We start from the raw sequence: 13,693 nt of genomic DNA, 5'->3' as shown, positions 1-13,693 counted from the left end.
CTGGTCCTCAGTGTTGTGAGAACGATGACTGGTTAAAATTTTTGGTGGTTTCTTGTTCAGTCCATAGGCCTACATCATGTGGGAAACCGGTGAGCATGTGGCTCTATTAGTATAGGAGATACCTGAAAACATATCACACTTTTCATCATAGTGCTTTTACCAATGCATAAAATGCCTGGAGAAGTCATTTCGAATGACTGGTCCTCAGTGTTGTGAGAACGATGACTGGTTAAAATTTTTGGTGGTTTCTTGTTCAGTCCATAGGCCTACATCATGTGGCAAACCGGTCAGCATGTGGCTCTATTAGTATAGGAGATACCTGAAAACATATCACACTTTTCATCATAGTGCTTTTACCAATGCATAAAATGCATGGAGAAGTCATTTCGAATGACTGGTCCTCAGTGTTGTGAGAACGATGACTGGTTAAAATTTTTGGTGGTTTCTTGTTCAGTCCATAGGCCTACATCATGTGGGAAACCGGTGAGCATGTGGCTCTATTAGTATAGGAGATACCTGAAAACATATCACACTTTTCATCATAGTGCTTTTACCAATGCATAAAATGCCTGGAGAAGTCATTTCGAATGACTGGTCCTCAGTGTTGTGAGAACGATGACTGGTTAAAATTTTTGGTGGTTTCTTGTTCAGTCCATAGGCCTACATCATGTGGCAAACCGGTGAGCATGTGGCTCTATTAGTATAGGAGATACCTGAAAACATATCACACTTTTCATCATAGTGCTTTTACCAATGCATAAAATGCATGGAGAAGTCATTTCGAATGACTGGTCCTCAGTGTTGTGAGAACGATGACTGGTTAAAATTTTTGGTGTTTTCTTGATCAGTCTATAGGCCTACATCATGTGGCAAACCGGTGAGCATGTGGCTCTATTAGTATAGGAGATACCTGAAAACATATCACACTTTTCATCATAGTGCTTTTACCAATGCATAAAATGCATGGAGAAGTCATTTCGAATGACTGGTCCTCAGTGTTGTGAGAACGATGACTGGTTAAAATTTTTGGTGGTTTCTTGTTCAGTCCATAGGCCTACATCATGTGGGAAACCGGTGAGCATGTGGCTCTATTAGTATAGGAGATACCTGAAAACATATCACACTTTTCATCATAGTGCTTTTACCAATGCATAAAATGCCTGGAGAAGTCATTTCGAATGACTGGTCCTCAGTGTTGTGAGAACGATGACTGGTTAAAATTTTTGGTGGTTTCTTGTTCAGTCCATAAACCTTCATCATGTGGCAAACCGGTGAGCATGTGGCTCTATTAGTATAGGAGATACCTGAAAACATATCACACTTTTCATCATAGTGCTTTTACCAATGCATAAAATGCATGGAGAAGTCATTTCGAATGACTGGTCCTCAGTGTTGTGAGAACGATGACTGGTTAAAATTTTTGGTGGTTTCTTGTTCAGTCCATAGGCCTACATCATGTGGCAAACCGGTGAGCATGTGGCTCTATTAGTATAGGAGATACCTGAAAACATATCACACTTTTCATCAGTGCTTTTACCAATGCATAAAATGCATGGAGAAGTCATTTCGAATGACTGGTCCTCAGTGTTGTGAGAACGATGACTGGTTAAAATTTTTGGTGGTTTCTTGTTCAGTCCATAGGCCTACATCATGTGGCAAACCGGTGAGCATGTGGCTCTATTAGTATAGGAGATACCTGAAAACATATCCCACTTTTCATCATAGTGCTTTTACCAATGCATAAAATGCATGGAGTAGTCATTTCGAATGACTGGTCCTCAGTGTTGTGAGAACGATGACTGGTTAAAATTTTTGGTGATTTCTTGTTCAGTCCATAGGCCTACATCATGTGGCAAACCGGTGAGCATGTGGCTCTATTAGTATAGGAGATACCTGAAAACATATCACACTTTTCATCATAGTGCTTTTACCAATGCATAAAATGCATGGAGAAGTCATTTCGAATGACTGGTCCTCAGTGTTGTGAGAACGATGACTGGTTAAAATTTTTGGTGGTTTCTTGTTCAGTCCATTAGCCGACATCATGTGGCAAACCGGTGAGCATGTGGCTCTATTAGTATAGGAGATACCTGAAAACATATCACACTTTTCATCATAGTGCTTTTACCAATGCATAAAATGCATGGAGAAGTCATTTCGAATGACTGGTCCTCAGTGTTGTGAGAACGATGGCTGGTTAAAATTTTTGGTGGTTTCTTGTTCAGTCCATAGGCCTACATCATGTGGCAAACCGGTGAGCATGTGGCTCTATTAGTATAGGAGATACCTGAAAACATATCACACTTTTCATCATAGTGCTTTTACCAATGCATAAAATGCATGGAGAAGTCATTTCGAATGACTGGTCCTCAGTGTTGTGAGAACGATGAATGGTTAAAATTTTTGGTGGTTTCTTGTTCAGTCCATTAGCCTACATCATGTGGCAAACCGGTGAGCATGTGGCTCTATTAGTATAGGAGATACCTGAAAACATATCACACTTTTCATCATAGTGCTTTTACCAATGCATAAAATGCATGGAGAAGTCATTTCGAATGACTGGTCCTCAGTGTTGTGAGAACGATGACTGGTTAAAATTTTTGGTGGTTTCTTGTTCAGTCCATAGGCCTACATCATGTGGCAAACCGGTGAGCATGTGGCTCTATTAGTATAGGAGATACCTGAAAACATATCACACTTTTCATCATAGTGCTTTTATCAATGCATAAAATGCATGGAGAAGTCATTTCGAATGACTGGTCCTCAGTGTTGTGAGAACGATGACTGGTTAAAATTTTTGGTGGTTTCTTGTTCAGTCCATAGGCCTACATCATGTGGCAAACCGGTGAGCATGTGGCTCTATTAGTATAAGAGATACCTGAAAATATATCACACTTTTCATCATAGTGCTTTTACCAATGCATAAAATGACTGGAGAAGTCATTTCGAATGACTGGTCCTCAGTGTTGTGAGAACGATGACTGGTTAAAATTTTTGGTGGTTTCTTGTTCAGTCCATAGGCCTACATCATGTGGCAAACCGGTGAGCATGTGGCTCTATTAGTATAGGAGATACCTGAAAACATATCACACTTTTCATCATAGTGCTTTTATCAATGCATAAAATGCATGGAGAAGTCATTTCGAATGACTGGTCCTCAGTGTTGTGAGAACGATGACTGGTTAAAATTTTTGGTGATTTCTTGTTCAGTCCATAGGCCTACATCATGTGGCAAACCGGTGAGCATGTGGCTCTATTAGTATAGGAGATACCTGAAAACATATCACACTTTTCATCATAGTGCTTTTACCAATGCATAAAATGCATGGAGAAGTCATTTCGAATGACTGGTCCTCAGTGTTGTGAGAACGATGACTGGTTAAAATTTTTGGTGGTTTCTTGTTCAGTCCATTAGCCGACATCATGTGGCAAACCGGTGAGCATGTGGCTCTATTAGTATAGGAGATACCTGAAAACATATCACACTTTTCATCATAGTGCTTTTACCAATGCATAAAATGCATGGAGAAGTCATTTCGAATGACTGGTCCTCAGTGTTGTGAGAACGATGACTGGTTAAAATTTTTGGTGGTTTCTTGTTCAGTCCATAGGCCTACATCATGTGGCAAACCGGTGAGCATGTGGCTCTATTAGTATAGGTGATACCTGAAAACATATCACACTTTTCATCATAGTGCTTTTACCAATGCATAAAATGCCTGGAGAAGTCATTTCGAATGACTGGTCCTCAGTGTTGTGAGAACGATGACTTGTTAAAATTTTTGGTGGTTTCTTGTTCAGTCCATAGGCCTACATCATGTGGCAAACCGGTGAGCATGTGGCTCTATTAGTATAGGAGATACCTGAAAACATATCACACTTTTCATCATAGTGCTTTTACCAATGCATAAAATGCATGGAGAAGTCATTTCGAATGACTGGTCCTCAGTGTTGTGAGAACGATGACTGGTTAAAATTTTTGGTGGTTTCTTGTTCAGTCCATAGGCCTACATCATGTGGCAAACCGGTGAGCATGTGGCTCTATTAGTATAGGTGATACCTGAAAACATATCACACTTTTCATCATAGTGCTTTTACCAATGCATAAAATGCATGGAGAAGTCATTTCGGATGACTGGTCCTCAGTGTTGTGAGAACGATGACTGGTTAAAATTTTTGGTGGTTTCTTGTTCAGTCCATAGGCCTACATCATGTGGGAAACCGGTGAGCATGTGGCTCTATTAGTATAGGAGATACCTGAAAACATATCACACTTTTCATCATAGTGCTTTTACCAATGCATAAAATGCCTGGAGAAGTCATTTCGAATGACTGGTCCTCAGTGTTGTGAGAACGATGACTGGTTAAAATTTTTGGTGGTTTCTTGTTCAGTCCATAGGCCTACATCATGTGGCAAACCGGTCAGCATGTGGCTCTATTAGTATAGGAGATACCTGAAAACATATCACACTTTTCATCATAGTGCTTTTACCAATGCATAAAATGCATGGAGAAGTCATTTCGAATGACTGGTCCTCAGTGTTGTGAGAACGATGACTGGTTAAAATTTTTGGTGGTTTCTTGTTCAGTCCATAGGCCTACATCATGTGGCAAACCGGTGAGCATGTGGCTCTATTAGTATAGGAGATACCTGAAAACATATCACACTTTTCATCAGTGCTTTTACCAATGCATAAAATGCCTGGAGAAGTCATTTCGAATGACTGGTCCTCAGTGTTGTGAGAACGATGACTGGTTAAAATTTTTGGTGGTTTCTTGTTCAGTCCATAGGCCTACATCATGTGGCAAACCGGTCAGCATGTGGCTCTATTAGTATAGGAGATACCTGAAAACATATCACACTTTTCATCATAGTGCTTTTACCAATGCATAAAATGCATGGAGAAGTCATTTCGAATGACTGGTCCTCAGTGTTGTGAGAACGATGACTGGTTAAAATTTTTGGTGGTTTCTTGTTCAGTCCATAGGCCTACATCATGTGGCAAACCGGTGAGCATGTGGCTCTATTAGTATAGGAGATACCTGAAAACATATCACACTTTTCATCAGTGCTTTTACCAATGCATAAAATGCATGGAGAAGTCATTTCGAATGACTGGTCCTCAGTGTTGTGAGAACGATGACTGGTTAAAATTTTTGGTGGTTTCTTGTTCAGTCCATAGGCCTACATCATGTGGGAAACCGGTGAGCATGTGGCTCTATTAGTATAGGAGATACCTGAAAACATATCACACTTTTCATCATAGTGCTTTTACCAATGCATAAAATGCCTGGAGAAGTCATTTCGAATGACTGGTCCTCAGTGTTGTGAGAACGATGACTGGTTAAAATTTTTGGTGGTTTCTTGTTCAGTCCATAGGCCTACATCATGTGGCAAACCGGTGAGCATGTGGCTCTATTAGTATAGGAGATACCTGAAAACATATCACACTTTTCATCATAGTGCTTTTACCAATGCATAAAATGCATGGAGAAGTCATTTCGAATGACTGGTCCTCAGTGTTGTGAGAACGATGACTGGTTAAAATTTTTGGTGTTTTCTTGTTCAGTCCATAGGCCTACATCATGTGGCAAACCGGTGAGCATGTGGCTCTATTAGTATAGGAGATACCTGAAAACATATCACACTTTTCATCATAGTGCTTTTACCAATGCATAAAATGCATGGAGAAGTCATTTCGAATGACTGGTCCTCAGTGTTGTGAGAACGATGACTGGTTAAAATTTTTGGTGGTTTCTTGTTCAGTCCATAGGCCTACATCATGTGGGAAACCGGTGAGCATGTGGCTCTATTAGTATAGGAGATACCTGAAAACATATCACACTTTTCATCATAGTGCTTTTACCAATGCATAAAATGCCTGGAGAAGTCATTTCGAATGACTGGTCCTCAGTGTTGTGAGAACGATGACTGGTTAAAATTTTTGGTGGTTTCTTGTTCAGTCCATAGGCCTTCATCATGTGGCAAACCGGTGAGCATGTGGCTCTATTAGTATAGGAGATACCTGAAAACATATCACACTTTTCATCATAGTGCTTTTACCAATGCATAAAATGCATGGAGAAGTCATTTCGAATGACTGGTCCTCAGTGTTGTGAGAACGATGACTGGTTAAAATTTTTGGTGGTTTCTTGTTCAGTCCATAGGCCTACATCATGTGGCAAACCGGTGAGCATGTGGCTCTATTAGTATAGGAGATACCTGAAAACATATCACACTTTTCATCAGTGCTTTTACCAATGCATAAAATGCATGGAGAAGTCATTTCGAATGACTGGTCCTCAGTGTTGTGAGAACGATGACTGGTTAAAATTTTTGGTGGTTTCTTGTTCAGTCCATAGGCCTACATCATGTGGCAAACCGGTGAGCATGTGGCTCTATTAGTATAGGAGATACCTGAAAACATATCCCACTTTTCATCATAGTGCTTTTACCAATGCATAAAATGCATGGAGTAGTCATTTCGAATGACTGGTCCTCAGTGTTGTGAGAACGATGACTGGTTAAAATTTTTGGTGATTTCTTGTTCAGTCCATAGGCCTACATCATGTGGCAAACCGGTGAGCATGTGGCTCTATTAGTATAGGAGATACCTGAAAACATATCACACTTTTCATCATAGTGCTTTTACCAATGCATAAAATGCATGGAGAAGTCATTTCGAATGACTGGTCCTCAGTGTTGTGAGAACGATGACTGGTTAAAATTTTTGGTGGTTTCTTGTTCAGTCCATTAGCCGACATCATGTGGCAAACCGGTGAGCATGTGGCTCTATTAGTATAGGAGATACCTGAAAACATATCACACTTTTCATCATAGTGCTTTTACCAATGCATAAAATGCATGGAGAAGTCATTTCGAATGACTGGTCCTCAGTGTTGTGAGAACGATGGCTGGTTAAAATTTTTGGTGGTTTCTTGTTCAGTCCATAGGCCTACATCATGTGGCAAACCGGTGAGCATGTGGCTCTATTAGTATAGGAGATACCTGAAAACATATCACACTTTTCATCAGTGCTTTTACCAATGCATAAAATGCCTGGAGAAGTCATTTCGAATGACTGGTCCTCAGTGTTGTGAGAACGATGACTGGTTAAAATTTTTGGTGGTTTCTTGTTCAGTCCATAGGCCTACATCATGTGGCAAACCGGTCAGCATGTGGCTCTATTAGTATAGGAGATACCTGAAAACATATCACACTTTTCATCATAGTGCTTTTACCAATGCATAAAATGCATGGAGAAGTCATTTCGAATGACTGGTCCTCAGTGTTGTGAGAACGATGACTGGTTAAAATTTTTGGTGGTTTCTTGTTCAGTTCATAGGCCTACATCATGTGGCAAACCGGTGAGCATGTGGCTCTATTAGTATAGGAGATACCTGAAAACATATCACACTTTTCATCAGTGCTTTTACCAATGCATAAAATGCATGGAGAAGTCATTTCGAATGACTGGTCCTCAGTGTTGTGAGAACGATGACTGGTTAAAATTTTTGGTGGTTTCTTGTTCAGTCCATAGGCCTACATCATGTGGCAAACCGGTGAGCATGTGGCTCTATTAGTATAGGAGATACCTGAAAACATATCACACTTTTCATCATAGTGCTTTTACCAATGCATAAAATGCATGGAGAAGTCATTTCGAATGACTGGTCCTCAGTGTTGTGAGAACGATGACTGGTTAAAATTTTTGGTGGCTTCTTGTTCAGTCCATAGGCCTACATCATGTGGGAAACCGGTGAGCATGTGGCTCTATTAGTATAGGAGATACCTGAAAACATATCACACTTTTCATCATAGTGCTTTTACCAATGCATAAAATGCCTGGAGAAGTCATTTCGAATGACTGGTCCTCAGTGTTGTGAGAACGATGACTGGTTAAAATTTTTGGTGGTTTCTTGTTCAGTCCATAGGCCTACATCATGTGGCAAACCGGTGAGCATGTGGCTCTATTAGTATAGGAGATACCTGAAAACATATCACACTTTTCATCATAGTGCTTTTACCAATGCATAAAATGCATGGAGAAGTCATTTCGAATGACTGGTCCTCAGTGTTGTGAGAACGATGACTGGTTAAAATTTTTGGTGTTTTCTTGTTCAGTCCATAGGCCTACATCATGTGGCAAACCGGTGAGCATGTGGCTCTATTAGTATAGGAGATACCTGAAAACATATCACACTTTTCATCATAGTGCTTTTACCAATGCATAAAATGCATGGAGAAGTCATTTCGAATGACTGGTCCTCAGTGGTGTGAGAACGATGACTGGTTAAAATTTTTGGTGGTTTCTTGTTCAGTCCATAGGCCTACATCATGTGGGAAACCGGTGAGCATGTGGCTCTATTAGTATAGGAGATACCTGAAAACATATCACACTTTTCATCATAGTGCTTTTACCAATGCATAAAATGCCTGGAGAAGTCATTTCGAATGACTGGTCCTCAGTGTTGTGAGAACGATGACTGGTTAAAATTTTTGGTGGTTTCTTGTTCAGTCCATAGGCCTACATCATGTGGCAAACCGGTGAGCATGTGGCTCTATTAGTATAGGAGATACCTGAAAACATATCACACTTTTCATCATAGTGCTTTTACCAATGCATAAAATGCATGGAGAAGTCATTTCGAATGACTGGTCCTCAGTGTTGTGAGAACGATGACTGGTTAAAATTTTTGGTGGTTTCTTGTTCAGTCCATAGGCCTACATCATGTGGCAAACCGGTGAGCATGTGGCTCTATTAGTATAGGAGATACCTGAAAACATATCACACTTTTCATCAGTGCTTTTACCAATGCATAAAATGCATGGAGAAGTCATTTCGAATGACTGGTCCTCAGTGTTGTGAGAACGATGACTGGTTAAAATTTTTGGTGGTTTCTTGTTCAGTCCATAGGCCTACATCATGTGGCAAACCGGTGAGCATGTGGCTCTATTAGTATAGGAGATACCTGAAAACATATCCCACTTTTCATCATAGTGCTTTTACCAATGCATAAAATGCATGGAGTTGTCATTTCGAATGACTGGTCCTCAGTGTTGTGAGAACGATGACTGGTTAAAATTTTTGGTGATTTCTTGTTCAGTCCATAGGCCTACATCATGTGGCAAACCGGTGAGCATGTGGCTCTATTAGTATAGGAGATACCTGAAAACATATCACACTTTTCATCATAGTGCTTTTACCAATGCATAAAATGCATGGAGAAGTCATTTCGAATGACTGGTCCTCAGTGTTGTGAGAACGATGACTGGTTAAAATTTTTGGTGGTTTCTTGTTCAGTCCATTAGCCGACATCATGTGGCAAACCGGTGAGCATGTGGCTCTATTAGTATAGGAGATACCTGAAAACATATCACACTTTTCATCATAGTGCTTTTACCAATGCATAAAATGCATGGAGAAGTCATTTCGAATGACTGGTCCTCAGTGTTGTGAGAACGATGGCTGGTTAAAATTTTTGGTGGTTTCTTGTTCAGTCCATAGGCCTACATCATGTGGCAAACCGGTGAGCATGTGGCTCTATTAGTATAGGAGATACCTGAAAACATATCACACTTTTCATCATAGTGCTTTTACCAATGCATAAAATGCATGGAGAAGTCATTTCGAATGACTGGTCCTCAGTGTTGTGAGAACGATGAATGGTTAAAATTTTTGGTGGTTTCTTGTTCAGTCCATTAGCCTACATCATGTGGCAAACCGGTGAGCATGTGGCTCTATTAGTATAGGAGATACCTGAAAACATATCACACTTTTCATCATAGTGCTTTTACCAATGCATAAAATGCATGGAGAAGTCATTTCGAATGACTGGTCCTCAGTGTTGTGAGAACGATGACTGGTTAAAATTTTTGGTGGTTTCTTGTTCAGTCCATAGGCCTACATCATGTGGCAAACCGGTGAGCATGTGGCTCTATTAGTATAGGAGATACCTGAAAACATATCACACTTTTCATCATAGTGCTTTTATCAATGCATAAAATGCATGGAGAAGTCATTTCGAATGACTGGTCCTCAGTGTTGTGAGAACGATGACTGGTTAAAATTTTTGGTGGTTTCTTGTTCAGTCCATAGGCCTACATCATGTGGCAAACCGGTGAGCATGTGGCTCTATTAGTATAAGAGATACCTGAAAATATATCACACTTTTCATCATAGTGCTTTTACCAATGCATAAAATGACTGGAGAAGTCATTTCGAATGACTGGTCCTCAGTGTTGTGAGAACGATGACTGGTTAAAATTTTTGGTGGTTTCTTGTTCATCATGTGGCAAACCGGTGAGCATGTGGCTCTATTAGTATAGGAGATACCTGAAAACATATCACACTTTTCATCATAGTGCTTTTATCAATGCATAAAATGCATGGAGAAGTCATTTCGAATGACTGGTCCTCAGTGTTGTGAGAACGATGACTGGTTAAAATTTTTGGTGATTTCTTGTTCAGTCCATAGGCCTACATCATGTGGCAAACCGGTGAGCATGTGGCTCTATTAGTATAGGAGATACCTGAAAACATATCACACTTTTCATCATAGTGCTTTTACCAATGCATAAAATGCATGGAGAAGTCATTTCGAATGACTGGTCCTCAGTGTTGTGAGAACGATGACTGGTTAAAATTTTTGGTGGTTTCTTGTTCAGTCCATTAGCCGACATCATGTGGCAAACCAGTGAGCATGTGGCTCTATTAGTATAGGAGATACCTGAAAACATATCACACTTTTCATCATAGTGCTTTTACCAATGCATAAAATGCATGGAGAAGTCATTTCGAATGACTGGTCCTCAGTGTTGTGAGAACGATGGCTGGTTAAAATTTTTGGTGGTTTCTTGTTCAGTCCATAGGCCTACATCATGTGGCAAACCGGTGAGCATGTGGCTCTATTAGTATAGGAGATACCTGAAAACATATCACACTTTTCATCATAGTGCTTTTACCAATGCATAAAATGCATGGAGAAGTCATTTCGAATGACTGGTCCTCAGTGTTGTGAGAACGATGACTGGTTAAAATTTTTGGTGGTTTCTTGTTCAGTCCATAGGCCTACATCATGTGGCAAACCGGTGAGCATGTGGCTCTATTAGTATAGGAGATACCTGAAAACATATCACACTTTTCATCATAGTGCTTTTATCAATGCATAAAATGCATGGAGAAGTCATTTCGAATGACTGGTCCTCAGTGTTGTGAGAACGATGACTGGTTAAAATTTTTGGTGGTTTCTTGTTCAGTCCATAGGCCTACATCATGTGGCAAACCGGTGAGCATGTGGCTCTATTAGTATAAGAGATACCTGAAAATATATCACACTTTTCATCATAGTGCTTTTACCAATGCATAAAATGACTGGAGAAGTCATTTCGAATGACTGGTCCTCAGTGTTGTGAGAACGATGACTGGTTAAAATTTTTGGTGGTTTCTTGTTCAGTCCATAGGCCTACATCATGTGGCAAACCGGTGAGCATGTGGCTCTATTAGTATAGGAGATACCTGAAAACATATCACACTTTTCATCATAGTGCTTTTACCAATGCATAAAATGCATGGAGAAGTCATTTCGAATGACTGGTCCTCAGTGTTGTGAGAACGATGACTGGTTAAAATTTTTGGTGGTTTCTTGTTCAGTCCATAGGCCTACATCATGTGGCAAACCGGTGAGCATGTGGCTCTATTAGTATAGGAGATACCTGAAAACATATCATACTTTTCATGATAGTGCTTTTACCAATGCATAAAATGCATGGAGAAGTCATTTCGAATGACTGGTCCTCAGTGTTGTGAGAACGATGACTGGTTAAAATTTTTGGTGGTTTCTTGTTCAGTCCATAGGCCTACATCATGTGGCAAACCGGTGAGCATGTGGCTCTATTAGTATAGGAGATACCTGAAAACATATCACACTTTTCATCAGTGCTTTTACCAATGCATAAAATGCATGGAGAAGTCATTTCGAATGACTGGTCCTCAGTGTTGTGAGAACGATGACTGGTTAAAATTTTTGGTGGTTTCTTGTTTAGTCCATAGGCCTACATCATGTGGCAAACCGGTGAGCATGTGGCTCTATTAGTATAGGAGATACCTGAAAACATATCACACTTTTCATCATAGTGCTTTTACCAATGCATAAAATGCATGGAGAAGTCATTTCGAATGACTGGTCCTCAGTGTTGTGAGAACGATGACTGGTTAAAATTTTTGGTGGTTTCTTGTTCAGTCCATAGGCCTACATCATGTGGCAAAGCGGTGAGCATGTGGCTCTATTAGTATAGGAGATACCTGAAAACATATCACACTTTTCATCATAGTGCTTTTACCAATGCATAAAATGCATGGAGAAGTCATTTCGAATGACTGGTCCTCAGTGTTGTGAGAACGATGACTGGTTAAAATTTTTGGTGGTTTCTTGTTCAGTCCATTAGCCTACATCATGTGGCAAACCGGTGAGCATGTGGCTCTATTAGTATAGGAGATACCTAAAAACATATCACACTTTTCATCATAGTGCTTTTACCAATGCATAAAATGCATGGAGAAGTCAGTTTGAATGACTGGTCCTCAGTGTTGTGAGAACGATGACTGGTTAAAATTTTTGGTGGTTTCTTGTTCAGTCCATTAGCCTACCTCATGTGGCAAACCGGTGAGCATGTGGCTCTATTAGTATAGGAGATACCTGAAAACATATCACACTTTTCATCATAGTGCTTTTACCAATGCATAAAATGCATGGAGAAGTCATTTCGAATGACTGGTCCTCAGTGTTGTGAGAACGATGACTGGTTAAAATTTTTGATGGTTTCTTGTTCAGTCCATAGGCCTACATCATGTCGCAAACCGGTGAGCATGTGGCTCTATTAGTATAGGAGATACCTGAAAACATATCACACTTTTCATCATAGTGCTTTTACCAATGCATAAAATGCATGGAGAAGTCATTTCGAATGACTGGTCCTCAGTGTTGTGAGAACGATGACTGGTTAAAATTTTTGGTGGTTTCTTGTTCAGTCCATAGGTCTACATCATGTGGCAAACCGGTGAGCATGTGGCTCTATTAGTATAGGAGATACCTGAAAATATATCACACTTTTCATCATAGTGCTTTTACCAATGCATAAAATGACTGGAGAAGTCATTTCGAATGACTGGTCCTCAGTGTTGTGAGAACGATGACTGGTTAAAATTTTTGGTGGTTTCTTGTTCAGTCCATAGGCCTACATCATGTGGCAAACCGGTGAGCATGTGGCTCTATTAGTATAGGAGATACCTGAAAACATATCACACTTTTCATCATAGTGCTTTTACCAATGCATAAAATGCATGGAGAAGTCATTTCGAATGACTGGTCCTCAGTGTTGTGAGAACAATGACTGGTTAAAATTTTTGGTGGTTTCTTGTTCAGTCCATAGGCCTACATCATATGGCAAACCGGTGAGCATGTGGCTCTATTAGTATAGGAGATACCTGAAAACATATCACACTTTTCATCATAGTGCTTTTACCAATGCATAAAATGCATGGAGAAGTCATTTCGAATGACTGGTCCTCAGTGTTGTGAGAACGATGACTGGTTAAAATTTTTGGTGGTTTCTTGTTCAGTCCATAGGCCTACATCATGTGGGAAACCGGTGAGCATGTGGCTCTATTAGTATAGGAGATACCTGAAAACA

Source organism: Ranitomeya imitator, unplaced genomic scaffold, assembly GCF_032444005.1.
Source record: "Ranitomeya imitator isolate aRanImi1 unplaced genomic scaffold, aRanImi1.pri SCAFFOLD_349, whole genome shotgun sequence".
NCBI classification, from domain to species: domain Eukaryota; kingdom Metazoa; phylum Chordata; class Amphibia; order Anura; family Dendrobatidae; genus Ranitomeya; species Ranitomeya imitator.
The sequence above is the reverse complement of the archived record's forward strand: the minus strand, read 5'-3'. Positions refer to the sequence as shown.